General features: G+C 38.0%; 1 long non-coding RNA gene and 1 pseudogene across 1 annotated transcript; one reads left to right on the top strand and one right to left on the bottom strand.

Annotated features, from left to right (window-relative positions):
- Nucleotides 1-9,772: 9,772 nt before the first annotated feature.
- On the bottom strand, nucleotides 9,773-16,390 carry LOC107798961 (ABC transporter G family member 21-like; annotated as a pseudogene).
- Nucleotides 16,391-19,781: 3,391 nt separating this feature from the next.
- Nucleotides 19,782-20,236, top strand: LOC142174128 (uncharacterized). The gene is made up of 3 exons (XR_012703459.1): nucleotides 19,782-19,891; nucleotides 19,979-20,110; nucleotides 20,202-20,236. It is a non-coding gene; the product is annotated as an uncharacterized LOC142174128 (long non-coding RNA).
- Nucleotides 20,237-20,916: the final 680 nt, after the last annotated feature.

Below are 20,916 nucleotides of genomic sequence, written 5' to 3'. Positions count from 1 at the left end.
GCATCATGATATTCTTGATTGACACGCCAAAACCGTGATGTTGGCTATGCCAGGTGTACCGCGTGTTAATTGGAAGGGTACTTTAGATCACACTCCCAATAGACTTATTTCTTTTCTTAAAGCTCAGCGTATGGTTGATAAGGGGTATGACGCGTATTTAGCTTATGTGCGAGATGTCAGTATTGATAACCCTTTAGTTGATTTAGTTCCAGTAATATGGGATTTTCCCGATGTGTTTCTAGTAGACCTTCCAAGCATGCCGCCTGATAGAGATATTGATTTTGACATTGATATGTTGCTGGGCACTTAGCCCATTTCTATCCCTCCGTATCGTATGGCTCCTCCCCAGTTGAAGGAGTTGAAGGATCGGTTACAGGAATTGCTTGATAAGGGTTTTATTCGGCCTAGTGTATCACCTTGGGGTTCTCTTTTCCTATTTGTGAAGAAAAAGGATGGTTCTATGCGTATGTGTATTTATTATTGCCAGTTGAACAAGGTTACAGTAAAGAACTATTATCCTTTGCCTCGTATTGATGATCGATTTGACCAGCTTCAGGGCGCATGGGTATTTTCTAAGATTGACTTGCGCTCTGGGTACCATCAGTTGAAGATTCAGGAGCCAGATATCCCGAAGACTACTTTCAGGACTCGGTATGGCCATTACAAGTTCCTTGTTATGTCATTTGGGTTGACTAATACCCTAGCTGTCTTTATGCATTTGATGCACAATGTGTTTCAGTCGTATCTAGGGTATTCTCGGAGTCGGGAAAATCATGAGCAGCACCTGAGAACTGTGCTTCAAACTCTGAGAGAGAAGAAGTTATTTGCTAAATTCTCGAAATATGAGTTTTGGTTGGATTCAGTGGCATTCCTAGGACACGTGGTATCGAGTGAGGGTATTCAGGTGGATCCAAAGAAGATAGAGGTCGTGCAGAGTTGGCCCAGACCATCCTCAACTATAGAGATCCGCAGTTTCCTTGGTTTGGCGGGTTACTTTCGTCATTTTGTGGAGGGGTTTTAATCGACTGCATCCCCTATGACCAGGTTGACCCAGAAGGGTGCTCCGTTTCAGTGGACGGAGGAGTGTGAGGCGAGCTTTCAGAAGCTTAAGACAGCTTTGACCACAACCCCAATTTTGATACTGCCTATAGGTTCGGGGTCTTATACGGTCTATTGTGATGCCTCTAGGGTTGGCCTCGGAGGGGTGTTGATGCAGGGTAGTATGGTGATTGCCTACGCGTCTAGATAGTTGAAGATATATGAGAAGAACTACCCTGTTCACGACCTTGAGTTAGCTGCCATTGTTCAAGCCCTGAAGATTTGGCGCCATTATTTATACGGGGGTTCCCTGTGATATTTATACTGACCATCGGAGTTTGCAGCACTTATTCAAGCAAAAAGATCTAAATTTGCGCTAGAGGAGGTGGTTGGAGTTGCTAAAGGACTATGATATCACTATTTTGTATCACCTGGGCAAGGCCAATTTGATGGTCGATGCTTTGAGTTGCCAGGTAGAGAGTTTGGGGAGTTTGGCTTATTTACCAGCATCAGAGAGGCCTATGGCGATGGATATTCGGGCCTTAGCCAGCCAGTTTGTGAGATTGGATCTTTCGGAGCCTAGTCGGGTTTTAGCTTGTGTGGTTTCTCGGTCTTCCTTATTTGATCGTATCAGGGAGCGGCAGTATGATGACCCTCATTTACTTGTCCTCAAGGACAAGGTCCAGCACGGTAATGCAAGAGATGTGACTATTGGTGATGATGGGGTATTGAGGATGCATGGTCGGATTTGTGTACCCAATGTTGAGGGGCTTCGGGAGTTGATTTTGGAGGAGACACATAGCTCGTGGTATTCCATTCATCCAGGTGCAGTGAAAATGTATCAGGATTTGAGGCAACACTACTGGTGGAGGCAGATGAAGAAGGACATAGTTGTATTTGTAGCTCGGTGCCTCAACTGTTAGTAGGTGAAGTATGAGCACCAGAGACCGGGTGGGTTGCTCCAGCAGATAGAGATTCCAAAATGGAAGTGGGAGAGTATCACCATGGACTTTGTATTTGGGCTCCCATGGACATTGAGGAAGTTTGATGCTATTTGGGTGATTGTGGATTGGTTGACCAAGTCCGCTTATTTTATTCCTATGTGTACTACTTATTCCTCGGAGCGGCTGGCGGAGATCTAAATCTGGGAGATTGTTCGTCTGCATGGTATTCCGGTTTCCATCATTTTAGATAGAGGTACCCAGTTCACATCACGGTTCTGGAGAATCGTTTATCATGAGTTAGGTACTCGGCTAGAGTTGAGTACAACATTTCACCCTCATACGGACGGACAGTCCGAGCGCACTATTCAGATTCTTGAGGATATGCTTCGTGCGTGTGTGATTGAGTTTGGAGGGTATTGGGATCAGTTTTTTCCATTGGCGGAGTTTGCTTACAACAACAGCTATCAATCCAGCATTCAGATGGCACCGTATGAGGCTTTATATAGTAGGCGGTGCAGATCTCCGGTGGGTTGGTTTGAGCCGGGTGAGGCCAGATTGTTGGCACAGACCTGGTTCAGGATGCTTTGGAGAAGGTTAAGGTGATTTAGGATAGACTATGCACAGCCCAGTCCAAACAGAAGAGTTACGCAGACCGGAAGGTTCACGATGTTTCCTATATGGTTGGAGAGCATGATCTGCTTCGGGTTTCGCTATGAAGGGCATTATGAGATTCAGGAAGAAAGGGAAGTTGAGTCCGATGTTTATTGGCCCTTTTGAGATATTTAGGCGTGTTGGGGAGGTTGCGTATAAGCTTGCCTTACCTCCCAACTTGCAGGAGTTCATCCGGTATTTCAAGTTTCGATGCTCCGGAGGTATAACAACGATCCATCGCACGTGTTGGATTTCAGTTCAGTCCAGTTGGACAAGGATCTATCTTATGTTGAGGAGCCAATAGCGATATTGGACAGGCAGGTTAGAAAACTGAGGTCAAAGAACATTGTATCGGTGAAGGTTTAATGGCGGGGCCAGCCGGTCGAGGAGGCGACCTGGGAAACCGAGAAGGATATGCGCTCATCTTTTCACTACTTCAGGAATGTCTCTATGCTCGTTTGAGGACGAACGAATGTTTAAGTGTAGGAGGATGTGACGACCCAGCCAGTCGTCTTAAGAATTAACGCCCCAATCCCCTATTAACTGCTTTCTCCAAGGTTATTTATGCTAATGTGATTTGCCGGGATGTTCGGTTTTGAGTTTCGGGGAGTTTTGGGACACTTAGTCCCTAAATGAGAGCTTGAGTGTTAGAAAGTTGACTGTAGTCGGAACAGTGTGAAGATGGCCTCGAAATGGAAATCTGATGGTTCCGTTAGCTCCGGTGGGTGATTTTGGGGTTATGAGCGTGTTCAGATCGTATTTTGGATGTCCGTAGCTAATTTAGGCTTGAAATGTCGAAAGTTGAATTTTGGAAATTTCCGGCTCGATAGTGAGATTTTGATCCGAGGGTCGAAATGGAATTTCGAGAGTTGCAGTAGTTCTGCTATGTCATTTGGGATGTGCGTACAAAATTTCAGGTCATTCAAACGTGTTTTGGTTGGGTTTTTGATCGAAAGCGGAATTCATAAGATTTTAGAAACTTAGACTTGAATTCGATGTCTTTTGGGTGTTTTGATGTTGTTTGAAGTGTTTTGAATATTTGTACAAGTTTGAATAAGGTTCTAGGATATGTTGATGCCTTTGGTTGAGGTCCCGCTGGCCTCGGGATGAATTCGGATAGTTGACCGAGGAAATTTTTGGAGTGAAGTTGCTGCAGCAGCTGTTCTTCTGGTATTTTCGCATCTGCGGATTGGGGACCGTAGATGCGGAGCCGCAGAAGCGAAATTTGGGATTTTCCTCAGGAACCGCAGATGCGGTGAAATGTCCGCAGAAGCGGAACCACTCCTGCAGTTAGAGTCCCGCAGATGCGAAAGCTGGTTCCTTAAGTGAAAGTCGCAGATACAACACTTGCTCCATAGAAGCGGGACCGCAGATGCGGTCCCAGGGCCGCAAATGCTGAAATCGCTGAGCATAATACATAAATAGTTGCCTTCGCGAATTTGAGGGATCCTTTCACCATTTTCATCCCGGTTAGAAGCTTTAAAGAGAGATTTTTGAGGAAAACAAAGGGAAATCACTTAGAGGTAACATCTTTGACTTCATAACTCGTTCTTATGTGATTAAAGACCTAATTAGTGGTGATAAATTTGGAAAAAATGGGTAATTAGGGCTTGAGTTTAAGAGGCCTTTAAATGAGGATTTGAGGGATCATTTGGACTCCGATTTCAGTGTTCTTGTTATGTACAGACTCGTGAGAGTACGAGGTTTTTGAAAATTTAAATTTCACTCGATTTCGAGATATGGGCCCAAGGGGCGTCTTGGTCATTTTACATAATTTTGCGTATTAGCTTAGAATTTAATTGTAGTATCAGTTACTTGAAGTGTTATTTACATTATGCAGTTGAATTGAATAGATTTGGGCCATTTGGAGTCGAGTACTCGTGGCAAAGATGTGGTGTTGGGTTGATTTTGAGCCGGTTCGAGGTAAGTGGCTTGTCTAACCTTGTGTGGGGGACCTTCCCCTTAGGATTGGTATATTTGGTAATTGAAATACCTTGTACGTGAGGTGACGAGTGCGTACTTGTGCTAATTATTAAAAATCCGGTTTTCTTTAAGCACTTACTAGTATGTTTCCTTTCATGTTTCTACTACTTGTACTATTAAGCCTGTCGTTAGCTTAGGAAAGCATGTCTAAGTGACTTAATTGCTTCATTTGATTTAACCGCCTTACTTGAATTCTGTGCAGCATGCTAGGCTAGAATCACTTATTGCCTTAATATGAATTTTGCTATTTCTGTTTATCTTCCTACTACTACTCTGTATTTATTTTGGGACTACGGATGTGAGATTCCGGTAGCTCCCCCTTATCTGTTTACTTTGGGACTACAGGTTAGATTCCTTGTCGATCCCCCTGCACATTTACTTTGGGACTACGGGTTAGATTCCCGTTAAATCCCCCCTGCACAGTTATATTGAACTACGGGAATGCACTCGGTAGATTTCCCCAGTATTGGGTATTTATATTTAGGACTATGAAACGGGATTCCGGTAGATCCCCGCGCACTATGAGTTGGACTACGGGACGGTATCCCGGGGGATCCTTTGGACATATATATATGATGGACTAAGGGACGGTATCCCGGGAGATTCACTGGATATGTAAAGATGGGACTACAGGACGGTATCTTGGGAGATCCCCGATTGTTACTATTGGTGCTGAGCTGTATTTCCTTTCCATGTTTACCTTGTTCTGTATAGTTATTGTTGTTCTGTTCACCATGTGTTATTTTATTGTTGTGCTTCTTTATAATGTCCCGTTCTATATTGTTGATCTTTATATATTATTTAATCTCAGTAGGGCCCTGACCTTCCTCGTCACTACCCAACCGAGTTTAGGCTTGGAACTTACTGAGTACCGCTGTGGTGTACTCATGCCTCTTCTGCGCATGTTTTTCATGTGCAGATCCAGGTAACGCTGATCAGGTCGACTATCCTTGAGAGAGGCGACCGCTCTACAGACTTCAAGGTATATCTACCGCGTCCGCAGACCGAGAAGTCCCTTTCTATTCCTGCTTTTGGTATTTAGCCCTTATGTACCTTCCTGTTCTTATTTGACATTCTGGAGTTAGAGCTATGTAGTATTGATCTTAGCTTGTGATTCATAGGTTTCCGGGTCTTGGATTTATGTTTGGTATTGAGAGTTAAACATGGTGTATGCCGAGCGGCACATTTAAACACTGTTACTGCTTTATTTCTGTTTTAAATTGTTTACTTCCGCAAATTTTAGTTTTTCTTCCGCAATTAGGCTTACCTAGTCATAGAGACTAGGTGCCGTCACGATGGTTCACAGAGGGCGAACCGGGGTCGTGACAAGTTGGTATCAGAACTCTAGGTTCGTAGGAGTCATGGATCACAAGCCGGTTTATTAGAGTTTCGTTGATCGGTACGGAGACATCTGTACTTATCTGTGAGAAACTATGTAACTGTTAGGAAAATTCCACTTTATTTGATTTCCTTGTCGTGAGATATTTTGACATCACCATTCTAAACTTCTGTCTTCTATTCTCTCACAGATGGTGAGGACACGTGCTACCCGAGATGATCAGGCACCCGCGCCCCCTACTGCAGCCGTCAGAGGCCGAGGATGCGCACGTGGTGTAGCCAAAGCACCTGCGCGAGCTACCGCCGAGGTACCACCAGCGGATCCAGTCGGAGTCTAAGCAGGTACACCACTTTTGCTCAAGCAGGGTTTCTTCCCCTTGCTGCAGCTACATCTTAGGCCGGGGGAGGAGCACAGGCTCCCGCCGCCCGCACTCCTGAGTAGCGAGTGCATGTTGAGCAGGACCATGAGATTATTCCTGTACTGCTTGCAGTGCCAGCTCAGCCCGAGGACATGGCAGCTGCTTCCGAGGATGAGCAGTTGAGGCTTGAGAGGTTCAGGAAGTACAAGCCTCCTGTATTTAGTGGTCTAACATCGTAGGATGCTCTGGGATTTCTTGATGAGTGTTATCGCATTCTCCGTACCATGGGTATCTCAGAATCAAGCGGGGTTTCTTTCACTACCTTCCAGCTTCGAGGTGCCGCCTATGAGTGGTGGCGCACCTATGAGCTAGACAGTCTAGATGAGGCTGCTTCACTAACTTGGACTCAGTTTTCAGATCTGTTCCTGAGGGAGTATGTTCCTCAGAGCCTCAGGGACGTATGGCGTGCAAGTTTGAGCATTTGCGCCAGTGTACTATGACTGTTTCAGAGTATGCTGTCCGTTACACCAATTTGGCTAGGCATGCACTAGCCTTGGTTTCTACTGTTCGCGAGAGAGTTCGCCGATTTATTGAGGGCTTTATTCCCAACATCAGGTCTATCATGGCTCGTGAGTTGGAGATTGATATTTCTTATCAGCAAGTGGTGAGCATCGCTAGGAGGATTGAGGGTATGCATGCTAGGGAGAGAGAGGAGAGGGAGGCCAAGAGGTCTCGAGAGTCGGGCCATTATTTTGGTGCCCGTACCCCAGCTGCAGGTCGTCATGGTAGGGATTATATGAGTCACCTTGTTCATTCAGCTCTTCCAACAGCCAGTAGTGCTCCAGCTCCTCCTAGGCCTCAGAAGCCTTATAATGCACCACCGGTATCTAGCGTGCCTCCTGCGCGGGGTGCTTTCAGGGGTCAGTCCAGCAGACCTGGCCCTAGCCAGTCACAACCACCACTTCCTCCCAGAGCTTGTTTTGAGTGTGGCGACACACGCCATATGGTAAGGGATTGCCCCAAACTTGGGAGGGATGCACTCCACAGACTTCTCAACCACAGCGTGCCCCGTAGAGTTCTCAGGCTATGGTTACAGCTCCGGTTGCTACCCCACCTGCTCAGCCAGCTAGAGGTAGAGGTCGCCCTAGAGGGGGAGGCCAGGCTAGATACTATGCCCTTCCTGCCCATACCGAGGCTCTTGCCTCTGATTCTATCATCATAGGTATTATATTAGTTTGTCACAGAGATGCATCGGTTATATTTGATCCAGGCTCTACTTACTCTTATGTGTCTTCTTATTTTGCTCCACATTTGGGTGTACCTCGGGATTCTTTGAGTTCTCCTGTTTATGTTTCTACTCCTGTGGGAGATTCTCTCGTTGTGGACCGCATTTATCGGTTGTGTTTGGTTGCTCTTAGTGGTTTTGAGACCAGAGCCGATTTATTGTTACTCAGTATGGTTGACTTCGATATTATCTTGGGCATGGACTGGTTGTCATCACATCATGCTATTCTTGATTGTCACGCCAAAACCGTGACGCTAGCTATACCAAGTGTACCACGTGTTGAGTGGAGGGGTACTTTAGATCACACTCCTAGTAGAGTTATTTCTTTTCTTAAAGCTCAGCGTATGATTGAGAAGGGGTGTGACACATATTTAGCTTATGTGAGAGATGTCAGTATTGATACCCCTTTAGTTGATTCAGTTCCAGTAGTACGGGATTTTCCGATGTGTTTCCAGCTGACCTTCCAAGCATGCCGCCTGATAGAGATATTGATTTTGGCATTGATCTATTGCCGGGCATTCAGCCCATTTCTATCCCTGTGTATCATATGGCTTCTCTTGAGTTGAAGGATCAGTTACAGTAATTGCTTGATAAGGGTTTTATTCGGCCTAGTGTATCACCTTGGGGTGCTCCTGTCTTGTTTGTGAAGAAAAAAGATGGTTCTCTGCGTATGTATATTGATTATCGCCAGTTGAACAAGGTTACAGTGAAGAACCATTATCCTTGGCCTTGTATTGATGATCTATTTGACCAGCTTCAGGGCGCACGGGTATTTTCTAAGATTGACTTGCGCTCAGGGTACCATCAGTTGAAGATTCGGGAGCCAGATATCCCGAATACTGCTTTTAGGACTCGGTATGACCATTACGAGTTCCTTGTTATGTCATTTGGGCTGACCAATGCCCCAACAACCTTTATGCATTTGATGCACAGTGTGTTTCGGCCGTATTTTGACTCGTTCGTCCTTGTCTTTATTGATGATATTCTGGTATATTCCCGGAGTAGGCAAGATCATGAGCAACACCTGAGAACTGTGCTTCAGACTCTGAGAGAGAAGAAGTTACAAATCACTTCTTACCCTCACTTCTTTGCTGCTGACTTGCTAGGAGCTGGTTCTACAAAAACAACAAAAATTTAATTCAGATAGTTTATGAGAAAACATACTTAAATTCCAAAAAGAAGAAGAAGAAATTCGCTTTAATTTTAAAGAAAAGAAATTCTTCACCTTTCCCATATTATAAGGTATTTGATTATGCGCGGAAGTTAATAAATTACTCTTTCAGTTTCAGCTTATGTGAACGTATTTTCTTTTTGGTCCGTTCTAAAAAGAATGTCCCCTTTCTAAATTTGGAAACAATTTAGCTTAAACTTTCAATTCTACATTTAATGAGAAGCTTTTATAACCACACAAATACTCTGGAGTCTTTTTTGACATGTATAGGATCCCAAAATTTCAAACGTCTTTATTTTTTTTAAACTCCGTACCCAGTCAAATAGGTTCACATAAATTTAAACGGATGGATTAGTTTTTAAAGAAAAGAAATACTTCATCTTTCATCTAAACCCACTACTTCAGAAACAAATAAGTTGAAAGTTAAAGGAAAATGTCTGAAGTGTGTAATTTTTGAAGTCTCTGCTTCAAGCATAAATACATGCATTTCAGCCATATATTTCTGAAGTGCAACAAAAAATACCTGCCTCAATTCACTTTCGTTTCAGAAAAAATTATATACGCTTCAATCATATCTCATATGTGACAACTTCAGCCATATATGACTAAAGTGCATACACAAAAGTCTGAACACTCCAGACTTTTGTGACTGAAATATGAAAGTAAAAATGACAGAACACTTCAGCCATATGTGATTGAAGTGCAATCATGTATGTAACTTACCAATTTAAGATAAAATTTGTAATTTCAGACGTGAATTATTAGAACTTCAATCGCGTACGTCCGAACTAGATTAACGTCAAGAAAAAGTTAACATGACAGAAATTTTTTCTGAATTTAACAAGAATTAATATTACAGACGTTTTACTTTTTGGGGAAATAAAGAAAATTTGCAGGAGAAACAGAAATTAGAAATATTCATCCCACGTATTTACATTTCTCACAGGGTGATAGAAAATCATATTGAGAACAAATTTTCTTGGTCAAAGGTTACCCTGAATCCTAATATATGAATATGTTAATCAGTTTATTTAAATTCAAGAAGATACAAATCTTGATCTAACTCAAATTTCTAATACTATAATGTTATTGATGCCAAAACCTCAAAGCAACATAAGCCAAAACCCTAAAAATCACGAACATCACAACCAAAGCTACCAAATCCAACGCCAAATTATCAATGCCAAGACATTTAATAGCTGGAAAATCCATTACTTTGCATTCTTCATCAATTCCACACTCATAAACTTCAAACCTCGAATACTGAACTCCCACGAGAAGTTTGTAGCAATAGTGACTAAACGATACATATTTCAACCACGTGACGAATGATGGAATGTGCTGAATATAATATCCACTGGCTAGTAAAAACACAAGCATCAACACTGAAGATAATGTTGTAGCTTGTTTAACATCCATTAATATTGCACCCAAAGCTAGGCCAAGTCCTTGAGCAACTAGCACATTTAATAGAATGATTAAAAGGGTTAATAAAAATGCGATAATCGAAGGTTTTAGACCTCCCATCCAGTATGTTATTGTCACGAAAATTGTTGGAAGTACTTTCCATAGGTAAATCACCCACAGTTCTTGCAAAATAATATGATGAAAGTCTATACATGCCAGAGGAACGTTCCCTTATAAGCTTTGGCCTCTCTTGTGGGAACGCAAATATTGCACTGAATAATGGAAAGAATCCCCAGAATATTGAGAAGAAAAATAGTAATCCCACCTGTTAAATTAGAAAATTGCCTTATTAGAAAGTTGTTGTGAAAGTAATGAACTATACTGTTCGGATTCTCCAAAATGTTATCGTACTCTTGTCGGATCCTTCAAAATTACACTATTTTTTAAGGATTCTACACGAATCCAACAGCATGTTGAAACAACCAGTGTAGGTAACGAGTGGGAGGAGAAAATGACAACTTCAATTAAAATATAAAGACTTATCTTTTTTCATCCTAAGATGATCAAAAGTGATCTTTAACTATATCTAGTTTTTTTTTAAAATTATGATGTCTAAGGGGGAACTTTCTACCTCTATTTTAAAAGGTAGAATTGGGACTCGTCCGGAGTTCGCCCTGGGGCGGAGCACTCGTAAAACGCCACTGGGCTTATGTATGGGACTTAGTTCCGTGATACTTACGCCTCAGCTGTCGGGGCTTACGTCCCAGACACGCCCAACGCCCAGCGTATTGAGCTTGCCTAATAGAACTTTATGCAATTGTGTGTAACGAACCTTGTAAATCCTCAAATTTTCTTAATAAATCATTGACTATTCAAAATTACTTTTTTCTTAATCAGTAAATTAAGAGTATTTTATGTCATAATTAAAATAAAAATTATTCCACGTTATCCACTAAGACTGCTATGATAATAAATTTTAAATAAATCTTTCATTTAAAATTATTTATTTATTAACTTTTGTTATGTCTTTATTATATAATAGTCCATAATATTTTTTAATAATTATTTTCCCAAATATTTGTTTTTTCACGTTTACGAGATATAATACTTATTAATTTAATAGTCCAGTATTAGCTAGTAACTATTTACAAATAATTAGTTCTCATGGTATGGTATGATGAATTATGTGTCACTTTATTAACTTGTTGAAATTTAAAAATAAGTTATGCTAGAGAATCATATTTAAATCGTGAATTATGTTTTTATATAAATTCTCTTTCAAATAGAAAGCATATTAATTAAAAGGAGTATTTAAAAAAATATCAAATTATAATATCAAAATTCTTTCAAGATTCAATATTCCTTAAGAGATACATATAAGATTTTGCATTGAATATATTACTTTTGTTGTTTGAGTGGTAACGATATTGCAGCTAATTTGCATACCATGATATATGTCATACTTTTCATATTATTCATAGTTAAATTATAATTTATAAATATTTTAAATAAATTTTTTATTATAATATTTTGATTTTAATGTAATTTTTATTAATATTTTTTATTTTATACTATATTAAAATTTTTGAAATTAGTAAAATTCAAAGATCCGTGGGACTTACGCCCTGTGTCTTAAGGCTTATGTCTCGCCTCATCAGAGGTAAAACGCCTCGCCTCATGCCCCACCTTCTAAAACATTGCTTTCTATATTTAGTAAACTTAGAAATATAAATAATTTTAATCATTCCTTATAAGCTGAATCTTTTCAATTTGAACAAGTATGAAATATGTCAATCTCTCGACTCTTCTATTGAGTTATCTCTAAGACTGAGCAATCATTCAATTAGTCTAGCACAATATTTTTATAAACATCGAATTATAAGATGAGATTGTGTTACGTGCTCAGACTGTATAAAGAATATTTACAATACTAATTTAAGTTAATCTACAACATCAAGTAATTTTAAGTCTAATGCAATAATCTGAAAAATAAAGTAATAACCTGCTATAATTGGTTAAACTGCACTAAGAGGGTAAAAAATATACTTTACACTACCTTTATTTTTTTTAAAATTAAATCTTTTAAGATATCCGGGGCTTAAAATCTTTAAAGATATCCGCGGGAAGGATAAAAATAAAGAGAAGTAATGTTGGGAGTGTAAATAATTTATACTATCAATGTAATTTAACCTATTATAGCAGGTTGCAAGGTATATTTTAGGTTACTAATTATACATATTATCATCAGTTACCTATAATTATCTTTTAGATGACTTGATAGTGTAAAAATTCTTTAAATTAGCAATTTATAAAAGTTAAACAGATAGGTAAATTACCTGATCCATTATATGATTAGTATCAGAGTGCCACCAAAGGAGTCCTGAGAGAAATGAAACAGACATGACTTGGAAAATTCTTAAGCCTGAATAAGACTCATGTTTGCGTTCTTTAAGTCCTCTCTGTAGCAAAACTTTGAATTGTAACCACCAACTTGTGGACCATTGATTTTCATCTCGACCTAAAAGAAAATAACTCTCATTAGTATAAAAAAAAAAAAATGAAATGTACAATCAAATTGTAACCGGCCAGACTTCAGCGCAACGTTGAACTTAAACCGATTAAGTTTAAATCCTGATATATCTGCCTTTGGACACCACGAATTTCTTGTGACTGATTCAGAAAATCGGTAATCAAAAGGGCAGTCCCGTGAGTATCCCGCGTTCAAGTAGGGTCCGGGATAGAGCTGCACCCTAAGGGTGTATTGTAGACAGTTTATCATAATGCAAGAATTAGTGTCTACTTACATGTCTCAAACTCGTGACTTAGAGGTCACATGGAGACAACTTTATCATTGTTCCAATGCACCTCTTCTGAAAATCGATAACTAAATGGGCATTCCGGTGAGAATCTCGCTTCAAGTAGGGTCCAGGGTAGGACCGCACCCTAAGGGTGTGATATAGACGGTCTACCCTAATGCAAGAATTAGTGATTGCTTACATGGCTCAAACCCGTGAATTATAGTTCACATGGAGACAATTTACCATTTCTTCAAGGCACCTCTAAAAGGGCAGTCCAGTGAGCATCCCGCGTTCAAGTAGGGTTCGAGGTAAGGCCGCACCCTAAGGGTGTGATGTAGACAGTCAACACTAATGCAAGCATTACTGACTGCTTACATAACTGAAACCTGTGACCTATAGATCACACAAGGACAATTTCTACCGTTTCTTCAAGGCTCTCCTCCTGAAAATAGATAAATAGAAATGAAAAAAATATTTTCACATACTTTTTGATGATAATCGAATCGGGTGCCCGAAACTTTGATCAATTTCCTCCTTCAAAGCTGGATAAATGTTTTTCTTGTAGGAGGTTATTAAGAACTGTTTGGTTGCATTTTGATTTTCAGTTTGATCTGATTTTGGTAAAGATTCATGCAGATCATCCTGCCTTGTATCAGGAGACACACCTGTATAATTAAAAAAAAAATCTAGAGTTAAAATATATTAAATGTTATTATAACCTACATTTGACTATGAGGTTACTTTGACTTAAAATTGAAAGACATGACCAAGAAAAGGTTAAAGAAAAAATTATAAAATGCAGCTTAATTAAAGGGATAAAACAAGGACAGACAAAAAGTTATATATATACAATTAAAACAATGTTTATTAAATCCCAATACACTAACTTTTGATCACTTGCTAATTTGCTATATTGGGTCTTGATTGCTTCACCTAAGTATATTATTGATCTCTTTAGGACATCTTTTATTTGATTAGTTTTAAATAAAAATACTATCAAAATTCCTGGATTATATATATATATATATAAACAGGTAACATAATCATGGGCGAATAAGTTGCAATATCAGGTTCATTTGAACATGAGGTATTCTTGTTAATTTATTCCATCATTATACCAAACGACTCCATAAAATTTAATTTCTAGATCCACAGATGTAATTTAGGGTTCTTTTTCTGGGTTAGTTTCAAAACTAAATGATGATGTGAACATACATTCAGATGCTTTATGTAACGCTAAATATTTATAAAGTAGAAACAGACAGCACCTTCCAATAATGTTTCCTTTAGCTTTAATTTGCAATTGTTGACAGATGATAGTAATAAAGCTTTAGACTATGTGCGCCAACCAGGGAATAATATGTCCTATGAATTTTTTTTTATATAAATACGTGTCCAAAAATTTAATGTAAAAGTTTAGTAATAATCAAATGTCAAATCTCAAACTCCTATTACATGTAGCCAGTTGGCATGTTGAAATATGGTCCTAATATTCTTCAGAAAAGCTCAATTTCAATGAAAAGGACATCTAAATTGTTTATATCAATTGATTTCAGCTTCTCTAATATAAGTACATTTTTTACATTATTAGGTTATTTTGAAAAAACTACATTTAATAGTCCATATAATCTGTCGGTATATATAAATTTTATTTTCAAATTGTCTACGAAATATATAATCATGGAATGTGAAAAGGAAAATATGTAAATCATCGCTAAAGAGTGTTCAACGACAAACAGGTAAATAACACAAAAAATTATATTACTATTATATTGTATTTCATAGAAAAAAAACAAATTCCACATGATTTTAGGGAAATGATTCACTAGTTAAGGAAAATTTTCAATCACTTTTCTTGACTTTTAAATTTGGTTGGGCTTTTTAATGACTTTACTTAACAAAACTTTGTTTTTCTTATTAGCCATGAATCTGACTTGTGATTTAAGTTCAATAGGGAAAAATAACTAGCCAGATAGACAAACAATATTAGTACAATGTTTGGACATAAAAATTATAATTTTTTTAAAAAAGTAATTTTTAGAGTTAAGTTGAAACTTAATGTCTTTAACGGTTGAATTGTCCCATCACGTTAAACTGTTAGACATAACGTGTTTTTACGTGTTTTTATTTTATCTAAAAGATTAAAACTATTCGAGAGAACACAGTTCCATTTACTTAACTATGTCTTCAAATATATTAACATAATATAAACTGAAATAATAACAAAAGTAATAGGAAAGAGGAAAAGAGTATCATACCATTAGCTAAATCAAGCAGAAAATCAGAAGGATTCATGAAATCAAATCCAGGAACATAACCAATGGACTCAAAATACTCCATAACATGGCTGTTTTTTCCACAATAAATTGGACAACCGTCACTTAACACAATAATCTTATCAAACATTCTGTACAACTTGCTCGACGGTTGATGAATTGTTGTAACAATCGTCCTTCCACCTCGAGCCAACCATCGTAACGTTGCAATAATTCTTTGAGCTGTAGTCGAATCAAGGCCTGAAGTTGGTTCGTCGAGTAATAATAAACTAGGGTTTACTAACATTTCTTGTCCAATACTTACCCTTTTTCTTTCTCCTCCTGAAATTCCTCTGAATAAAGTCCCACCTATTATGCTATTTTTGCACCCTGTTAACCCTAATTCGACGATAACAAACTCTGCCTGTTCGGATTTTTCTTGTTTGGTTAATTTTTTTGGTAACCTTAATAAAGCAGTATATGTTAGTGTCTCGAGCACGGTTAAATGAGGATATAATACATCATCTTGTGTCACGAAACCAATTTTTCGTTTCATTGAACTCGAAAATTGTTGTCCATTGTATGTTATGGAGCCACTGGATAATTTTCCAGAGAGTCTTCCAGCTAGAGTTGTTAATAGAGTTGTTTTTCCACTTCCTGATGGACCTAACATGGCTAAAAATTCACCAGGATGAATTATACCTGTAACACCTTGTAATATAGCGCGATTTTGCTTTCGCTGCGGTGTTGAAAAATAACTTATTCCTTTGTTGCTTTCTAATTTAATGGTGTATGAAACATTTTGAAACTGCAATATTTAAAATGAGACGTTTTAATAACAGTTTAAGCTTTTAGATGAAATGAAGTCGTACTGATCAGATGATCATATTAGAGAATGATCATATTACCTTGAGTGTCACAGGACGTAACGATTTGCGAAGAACTGATAACTTGACATGATTTGATTGTTGTTGATTGTCTGGGAAATCATCATTAGCACAAGGACTAACTTGATCAGGAGGCAGCATTTCCAAGTTCTATGTAAAAATTAAAATAAAGCTAAGTTTTTTCAACAATCTTGAATGAGGAAGAAGAAGAAGAAAGAAAGAAAGAAGAATGGTAGCAAAGGAGAAAATAGACTTAAATAATTATGGAAAGTGAAGATTAAAGAAGGAAAGGGAAATTACATGCAAATAAAGAATAGACAAAAAGGAGAGGAAATAAGAGAGATTGTGGAAAAAAGCAAATTTCCCTTTCACAGTTTCTACTTTGTTTATTGTATATGCTTCCCTATTTATACATGCAATAAAGTTTGTTCATCTCCGACACATCACTATTCTTTATTTCTTCTTTTTTAAAGTATAAATAAGTACTATACCCCGTAAGAAATTACAAGTAGAAAAAAAATCAATAATCTAGGTATTGTATTTTCATTACTAAGTTGCCGGCCGCATTCATTATTTATTGTTTTTAATCAGTATAGATAAATTGTATATGAAATATATACAATTATACACATATTAATACGTGGATTATACATATGTTATACATTCATTGACTAGTTTTAGTTTAAAAGATTGGGTGGACGACTACCTTAATTCTTCTAATTTTTATTTATTTCAGTCACGTTGAATTTTTACATTATTTGTCTAAAGTTGAGAATACAAGAATTTCTTTTCAAGACAATGGAGAAATAGAATATTGGTTTCGTCTTTTAGTAATCTAAAAAGTTTCTTCATTTAATTCTTTTGTCATTCTATTTCTTTTGTAGATGAAAGGTCATTTTCCTTGCTATGTCCGAGATTAAACAGAAACAAACGTCATATATAATGATTAAATTAACTACTCATACATTTGACCATCGTGCATTTAAGAGGCTAAAATAAGAATTTAAAAAATGTAGAAATATTTAAATAAACTATAAAATTTGCAAATTAAATAACTCAAAAACTTCAAACCAACGACAAAGGAATTAAAGAGCAACATCTCTTTTTTATTTTGTGGAATATTCGCATGAGGAGAATTTGCCAACTAATTTGTGATAACCCGCTCGAAAAGTAAATGAATATTTGAATAGTTAAGAAAGTAATGCATTTCTTTTGGCCAAAATTCTGTGCTACAGTTCCAAAAATTTGATTGCAGTAACGTTTGCGGTCCTCTTAATTTGATCAATTTTTAAACTTGAGAGTTAATATTTTCTATATTCTTAAACTTCGTGTTAATCAAACTAATGAGACACAAGAAATAAATGAACGAGTATATTACTATATTTGTTACACCATAGGCGAATCCAACATCAATAAAACACGGGAGAAATGCTGGGTATATAGGTAGACATGCCTTAAATTCTAGTGACGCGTTTTAGAGCCGTGCAGGCCTAGGTCCAAATCGAACAATATCACTAGTGCATTAGGCTGTTACATATAGTATCAGAGTCACTCCGCATGCAACATTGAACAATGGTGGGACAAACCTCAGTGAGGATGTTGAGTTCCTAAATGGGGTATATGTGACACCCTAGGCGAATCCCACATCGACAAAACACGGGAGAGATGCTGGGTATATAGGTAGACAAGCCTTAGATTCTAGTGACGCATTTTAAAGTTATGTGGGCCTAGGTCCGAATCAGATAATATCACTAGTGGGTTGAGCTGTTACAATACTTTAATAACTTTGATCTATAGCAATCTTAATTTGATAATATAGAAAATTAAGTAACCTTTTATTTATGTATTTTAGTATATTTTGACATGATATCGTAAAAAAACTCTACTATATTCATGCATATAAGTTAAATTAAACTCAACAACTTCACTACGTAATTATAGATTAACTCGAGAATATTAATACTCCTCTTTTTTCTTTCTTTTCGGCCAACGGGAATAATGCTCTCAAATTCGCAACGTTGGACTTAAATAGTAACAACCTTGTTATATTTTGTCCTTTCCTCTTATTTTTTTGTTTGATTATATGATTGTTTAACCAAAAATCTGAGTCCTTGGTCAAAGCTAAAAGAGAAATTCGGGTTACTGATAATCAGGAGACAAAAAATAAAATATTTTTGAGAACAATGGTAGAAGGTAAATAGATAAATATTTCAATGAATTCTCAATAGTATTCCGTGTCCTTACAAATGATGATATTTCTTCCTTTTATAGATCATTCTAGGTAAAGGAATAAAGCCTCAGTTTTAATGATATAATCATGAGCAATAAATGACATTAAATAAGCCGTTATACAATCATTCCTATTAAATACCAACTTTATAACGTATCAGACATTTAATAATGAATTTGGATTCCTTTCTGTCATCTGATCCTTGCTTTCAATGCCTTCTAATCCGTTGGCTGTAAATAATTTAAATTGGTACGAGACTCGTATCTTTACGTCGTCTCGTGCTTATTTAAATTCTTCTTCCCGTGGCTGTTTTCACCGTGCCTCTTAGTCAATTGCTGTTCTTTGACCATTCACTAATCCACGTGTCATGCCACATCATTTTTAATATAAATTCAGTTTTTTTCCAATACAGATAGTCCCCCCACTTTCCATTTTTTTATCAATTAAATAATTGGGAAGTGGATCTTCATGTAAAAAGAACTTTTGCCACAATTAATGCTCATGACAGTACTAACGTCTCAGCGGTCTTTTCCATTTAATGTTCTGTCCATGTGTCATTTTATAATTGATTCCGCTATTCATACCCTTCTTCGAGACTTCTTCATTCTCACTATTTACGAAGTGATAGCTGCCTTTATTATAGGCTTTTCATCATTATACTTAAAAAGTTGACGGTTCCCATTTTACACATAACTTTGTCTTCCTTTGTCTTCTTCACAAATCTTCAGCACATACTTTCTTCTTAACAATGTCTTCTTCAAACCCTAACCGTAAAAAAGTTCCAATTCTAGATCAGTTCCCCAACGCCCCTGTTAGACACAGAAGAGGCGGAGGAAGTAGGCCTCGAACAGGGTTAGAATCTACGCGAGGCGGTTCCTCTGGTTCTTCTTCAAGGAGTTTTATCCCAAAAGCCCCTTATTCTAAAAGTAGGGAAATTCTTGATACTTCTCAAGAACCCTCAGTTGATGATATAGTTCCCGGCGATTTGTCTTTTGAAAGTGACAAAACGTCTCTTCAAAAACAAATTAAAAATTTAGAAAGAGCCGATACTTACCCAACATTAGTAACCGAGCTTACAATCCCCACCATAAGAAGAGATTGTAATTGGAAGGATAGTCTCCGAATGTCAATTCCTTCCCCAAATCAAAGAATTTCCTCTTTTAGAAATGGGTATTCTTCTGTTTACACTTACCCCTTCACTTTAGGTTTTAATCCTCCGGATTGACCCAGTTATTCTCGATTTTTGTCGTTTCTTTACCATTTGTTTGGCCCAAATTGGTCCATTGGTGTGGAGAACAGTGGCTTGTTTGAGATATTTATCATCCAAGGCCAATGTCAATTTCACCTTTTCTCATCTCATTCATCTATACCATCCCAACTTAATACGCCATGGGGTTTTCACCTTAACTGCAAGGAGCAAAAAAGTTTTGGTAAACCCTGAGGATGACAAAGATCGTGGATGGTATATCCGTTACGTTGCTGTCCGTACAGTGGATTTGATTGGCGAAACAAATATTCCCTTTCCTGAGAAGTGGAATTTTGAACGTAAGTTTCCTCTTGTTTACCGTACCTACTTTTGAGAATTTCAAAAGAATGTTGTTTTTAACCTCGTCCCTTCTTGGTTTTTTGTAGCAACCATGGGAGATGTGGAACCTATTCCCAACTTTCGTGGTTGGGTAGACTCACTTTTGAAGATTGCTACTAGGGAGCAGAGAACTTGGAAATCAATTTCTTCTTTACATGGCTGGAAAGTCAAAACACATGGTATCCCCCCCTTTTTTTTAAAAAAAATTTTATTTTACATGTTAAGGACTTTTTTCTCAACTTTAATCATGTATATCCATTCTTTAATCAGGATTTGGCATTAGAGGAATGACAACTGAAGTAGCTTTAGCCATTCGCACGTCTGCGAATGCTGCTCTGGATTTAGATAAGGCTCGAGCCTTGCTGCCTAAAAAAAAGCTACAAAGGAAAGTTCTGAAGAAGAAGAGGAGGGCACCTCCCTAATTACCAGGCCAAGGGCCAGGAGACGAATAATCATTGATAATGAAATTGAAAACACTCCTGCTCGTACCTCCGCCACCGAGCCTGTTTTGATTCAATCTGATGAGGATGCTGAACCAAGAGATAATAATGAGTCAATTCAGCACCTTTTTGACAGTGGTTTCGGGAGTGGCGAGCTCGGACCTGTTTTTGATGAAGCTCTTTTTTCCTCATTTGTTCATATTTCCTCCATTCCTCTGCCTGCCGTAAGTGTTTCTTTACTAGCTTTAACAACTTCCGTTTGTTTGTCAATTTCTACTGCTCCTATATTTGTTCCCTTGGCTGCTTCAACCGCACCTGCTTCTGCTCCGGTGTTGGTTTCTACATCTTTTCCCTCCATTCCTTCCATTCCTTCCGCTGCTCCTCTTCCCTCTGTTCATCATACAGAGACAGGTTCTAGCAGCGGAAATATGACAATGAGAAGTGTTACTTTGGAGGTTCCTACCAATCATAGCCTCCTGAGGAAGACCGGCAGAGCCGATGTTTGGCTCGAACCTCTAATTGGAGATATCGAGAAGAAGAAGATG

This window comes from Nicotiana tabacum, chromosome 20 (assembly GCF_000715075.1).
Source record: "Nicotiana tabacum cultivar K326 chromosome 20, ASM71507v2, whole genome shotgun sequence".
Lineage (NCBI taxonomy): Eukaryota > Viridiplantae > Streptophyta > Magnoliopsida > Solanales > Solanaceae > Nicotiana > Nicotiana tabacum.
Note: the sequence above shows the minus strand (reverse complement) of the source record. Positions and strands in the feature narration are given on the sequence as shown.